The following is a 5,256-nucleotide window of genomic DNA, read 5'->3' on the forward strand; positions in this document are numbered from 1 at the left end:
GAGCCACACCTGCGACCTATGCCACAGCTTGTGCCAATACCAGATCCTTAACCCACTGAGCAAGGCCAGGGCTCGAACCTGCATCCTCATGAATACTGGTTGGGTTTTTAACCCCCTGAGCCACAACAGGAATTCCAAGCTGTGTTTTAAAAACTGCCATGGTCTTCCTTCTGGCCACACATTACAGATCTTCCTCAGCTTCTGATGAGGTTATATCCTGATAAACCCATCATAAGTTGAAAATCTCACAAGTTGAAAATGCATTTAATGCACCTAACCTACCCAACATCATAGCTCAGTCTAGTCTGCCTTCAGTGTGCTCAGAACATTATTCTACAGTTGGGCAAAATCATCTAACACAAAGCCTATTGTGTAATGAAGTGTCGACTGTCTCATGTAACTTCTTTTTTTTTTTTTTTTTTTCCTTTTCTAGGGCTGTTCCTGCGGCACACGGAGGTTCCCAGGCTAGGGGTCCAATCGGAGCTGCAGCTCCTGGCCTACGCCAGAGCCACAGCAACTCGGGATCTGAGCCATGTCTGCAACCTACACCACAGCTCACGGCAATGCTGGATCTCCAACCCACTGAGCAAGGCCAGGGATGGAACCCGCAACCTCATGGTTCCTAGTCGGATTCGTTAACCACTGCGCCATGATGGGAACTCCTCATGTAACTTCTTGAAGACAACACTGGAAGTGGAAAACAGAGTGGCTGTCTGGGTACAGAATGGCTGTCCGTGTATGGGTGGTTTACCCTTGTGATGGGGTGGCTGGTGGGGAGCTGGGGCTGCCACTGCCCAGCATCAGGAGAGAGTATCTTACCACCTACCACCAGCCTGGGAAAAGGTTGAAATTCAAAACTCGACCTATGATTTCTACTGAATGTGTGTCATTTTTGCACTGTGGCAAAGTTGAAAAGTTGTAAGTAGAACCGTCATAAGATGAAGACCATCTGTACTGCGGTTCACATGGCAAACAAACACACCCTTTTTCAAGAGTCCTCCAGAGTCCTGTCCCATTACATCCGGATCAAGCTCTTGGAGAGATGCCTTTTTATTTAATCTTGGGTTCCCTATGAAGCTGCTAGTGGACTTCCCCCTAGACGCCTCAGAGGCCCTGATATCTAGCTTAGAGGAGCGATGAGGCAGGCCCTTAAGAGTCTCAGAGAGATTCTGGCACAACCGAGAGGGCTCAAGCACCATCTTAAGTCTGAGACATAAACTTCTGCCTTACACTCAAGGCACCAGATCCCCTGGGATAATATTTTACTAGTGATGTCTTCTTAGGATGCTCCACATTCTGATTTTGTCTACTTGTTCCCTCTGGGTATTATTTAACTCTTCCTGAAACCCTCCTCTCTCACTCCCATATTTCTCATAAAGTTACGTCTAGAGGCTCGATTGGATTCAGGTTTACTGTTTGGGCAAGAATGCTTCACAGGTGATTCAGCATACATTCTACCGCCTGACGTCGCTAGGCGCATAGTATCAGGTTGTCCTGCCATGAGCGCGTCAGGTCGGATCACTTCCGTAGGGTGGTGACCATCAGCTCTTTCCATTGTAAAAGTGTGTCTTCCTCTTTGTGATGAGCATGTACTTTGGGGGGCCTTCCAAAAATCTGTACCACTTCACAAGTTCACATCATCCTCGCACAGGGGCCGTGCTCATCTTTCTGACATCCTCTCGATTCTACCCTGTGCTGGAGAAGCAAGCCCCGACTTGCTCTCATGAACACAGATGTTCATCTCTCCCCCCAGTACCTCCTCCTGCTCCAGGTATCTGTTGCCTGAGCTTAGAATATCCCTGAAATGCTCTAGTTTTCTTGGTAGTATTTTTTTCTATCCCTGTTTGAGCTGTGTTTTTCTTTGCTCCAGTTTTTCTATCAATCTGATCCCATCTGCTTTCTATCTCACAAGGAATGCATGTATAACCTGTTCTTCTGGTGGCACTCTTTATAGCTTTCCTGTGTTTTTATGGGTTTCATGTAGAGATATAAAATACCCACCAAGAGACAGAAGGTGGCATTTCAGGAGAGGGGAGGCAGGAAGGAGGGTGGTATGTGTGGTTGTGTTCAATCAGACATCTCTAGCCAATCTTTGCTTTTTGGGAAGGTTCATTGTAGGGTAACGATGAGCAAGTATCAGAGGACGAAGATGGAAAGCATATTATTACAGACTGCATTGTGCTCCTCCTCTGAATTTATATATTGAAGCCCTAAGTCCACAGCACAACTGTATTTGGAAATATAGTCTTTGAAAAGGTAATTAGGGTAAAATGGGTTCATAAGGGTGAGACCCTAATCCAGGACGACTGGTGTCCTTCTGGGAAGGAAACATCAGGGATACGCATGCACAGAGGAAAGGCCATGTGATAACACAGCAGGAAAGCAGCCTTCTGCAAGCCCACGGGAGAGGCCCCAAGAGAAACTGATCCCAGTGACACCTTGATCTTGGACTTTCAGCCTCAGAATTGTGAGGAGACCTGTTGCTTAAGCCCGCCAAGTCTGTTGTATTTTGGGATGGTGGCCTTAGCAAACAAATACACAGGTCATGGAAAACACATACGATTTATTAGGAAGTTTAGAATTTATTCAATAACCCATGGGAGCATTGGGTTGTAGGCAAGGGAGTAACAGGATCAGATCTTTGGGGTAAAAGGATCACTATGGGAAAGTGCGAAGGAACTTAGGAGGAAGGAGAGCACAGAGGCAGAGGAAAACCAGTCAGGAGGCATTTTGAGGATACAGGTGAGCAACGACGAAGGCTTGAACAAAGGTAATTTTGGAGACAAAAGTATGACAAAAAGAATCAGCAGGATCTATTGAAAGGCTAGATATGGGGAGGTGAGAGAGGAAGTGATACTGAATTCTTCCCTTGGATAGTGACTGTGGTGGACAGTATTTGTTTTCTCCCAGCATCCTCCTTCCTAAAAGCATCTAGATTGTCAGCAGTTGGCCTCAAGTCTCCCCTGTTGTGCAGCCCATGTGCTTTAGGGACCCTGACCCCATGCCACCTTTAAAGATGGGCCTCGAGTGACTTAACTAATTAGTTCTGGCTGTTATAGTTCTTGGCTCAGGAGTGAGCTTATGATCTAAACCTACCAGTGATGGTGAATGTCAGGACTCTGTTGGGACCGAATGCTCTCCTTGCTTGGACAAGAACACAGGTCCTTGGTAACTTAAGTGGCAAACATCTTGTGACCTCAGGGGAATAAGCCATAGCTGAACATGACCATGTGCAGAGCAAAGCAAAGATAGATTCTTAGTGACCTCCTTGGGCTGTTGGACCAACCAATCATGAAGTCCTGTGCTCCAGTTTTGGAGTCTAGAATCTCCTGTCACCTAGGCAGGTTTGAATTAGATTTTCCTGTTACTTGCCATGTGAAAATTCAGGTAAGCAGACAGCTGGCAGAGGCACTAGCCAGCATATGCAAGGCAAAAGGAGGCACCTGTTCAAAAGAAGAAAAATTTGATTCTGAACTTCTCCACGATCACACATCTTTACTCAGAGTTGATCCTTGGGTCTAGGATGATCCTTCCTTGCATTGGTGGGCCTGTAAGAAAAGTCCTACTCACTCTCAGAGGCCCCATTCTGGCGCCTCTTCCTTTGCAGAGCCTTTGTAAACCCCTGTTCTGTCCAGGTCAAAATCCATCACTCCTTCTGAACTTCCAGGAGATTTCAGACACAGATCTATCTTATCACCTCATGCTCCTGTTCCCTTTACTGGGCACCAATCTCCTTCACAACCCAGAACATGTCATTTTATTCTACATGTTCACATCAGCAGCCCCAGGGCATCTAATAGGCATCTGAACATCTTGATGAATAAATGACAGCTGTTCTTCCCCCATATTCTCCTCAGACGAACTCCACTCCACCTGAACTGGGAGAAACTCTGGCTATCAGACCATGGCTTAAATTATATAATAAATTACCAGAAAAAGGTATATATATATATATATATAGGAATGGGAGGAAAGGGTATTTTTATGGAGCTGAGAGCACAGAAAAGGAAAAGTTGGATTAAATGAATTACCCCTATTATAATGATGCTATATCTGCTCCTTTGCCAAGTTATGAGGGTGACACACACAGAGACAAAAATCTCTGAATATATAAGATGGATTTACGATTTCTGCTGAAGACTGTGGGAAGAATCTAAAATCAGCACTACCCACACAGAAGGTCGCATCATGCCCATCAATTTATTTTGATCTCATTGAAGGCGTTTTGAAGCAGCGCTCAAGAAATAGCTCAACCGAAAAGAACACTTACATTATGTAAAAATGAACTCTGATGATTTAAATCCATTAACCTTACATAATAAGGTTGCAAACATAATACTGTAATTTCAAAATTAAAAAATTTTAAGACTTTGAACTCCTCAGAAAGAAATTCTAACTGAATGTTTGCATGGAAAAGTAGAAAAATAATAATTTATCATCGTCAAGGGCATTTAGAAACTTGAATTAGGGCTGCAGGCAAATGTAGCCAAGCCCTGATCAATGACGACAATAGAGAATGATGATAGTTATTTCACAAAAGTTCACTGAGTGCTTTTGCTAGGCGCCAGGTACTGTTTGAGATGTTAAGGATACAGCAATGAGGAGTTCCCGTCGTGGTACAGTGGAAATGAATCTGACTAGGAACCATGAGGTTGCACGTTCAATCCCTAGCCTTGCTCAGTGGGTTAAAGATCTGGCTTTGCCAGGAGCTGTGGTGTAGGTTGTGACGCAGTTTGGATCCTGCCTTGCTGTGGCTATGGCGTAGGGCAGCAGCTACAGCTCCAATTAGACCCCTAGCCTGGGAAACTCCACATGCTGCGGGTGCGGCTCTACAAAGACAAAAAGACCAAAAAAAAAAAAAAAAAGGATACAGCAATGAATAAACACAGTACAAATAATGCTGATAAGGAGGATGTTTAATGAGCCCTTACAGGGGCCAGGCCCTGAGCTAAGTGCTCTTCATAAACTGGCTCATTCCTTCCAAATGAATTCACCAAAACTCTTGAGCTAGTATCATAGAATCCCCATTTCATAGATGCAAAATCTAAGCTTCCAGTAGATAATTCGCCTGAGTCACGGAGCCAATTAAAGTGATGGAAGTTTGACCCAGGCTTGTCGGATCCCAGAAGTAACATAGCAATTGAGAATAAATGGCTGTTAGAAATGTGTCATGGGTGAGAGACTAAGCCATTTTAAATCTTATCTCCTTTTTTTTTCTGTCTGTGCCTTTAGCATGGAAAGTTCCTGGGCCAGGGA

General features: G+C 44.6%; 1 pseudogene; it reads right to left on the minus strand.

Annotated features, from left to right (window-relative positions):
- Positions 1-1,608: 1,608 nt before the first annotated feature.
- LOC125134766 (uncharacterized) lies at positions 1,609-1,709 on the minus strand (annotated as a pseudogene).
- Positions 1,710-5,256: the final 3,547 nt, after the last annotated feature.

This window comes from Phacochoerus africanus, chromosome 8 (assembly GCF_016906955.1).
Source record: "Phacochoerus africanus isolate WHEZ1 chromosome 8, ROS_Pafr_v1, whole genome shotgun sequence".
NCBI lineage: Eukaryota > Metazoa > Chordata > Mammalia > Artiodactyla > Suidae > Phacochoerus > Phacochoerus africanus.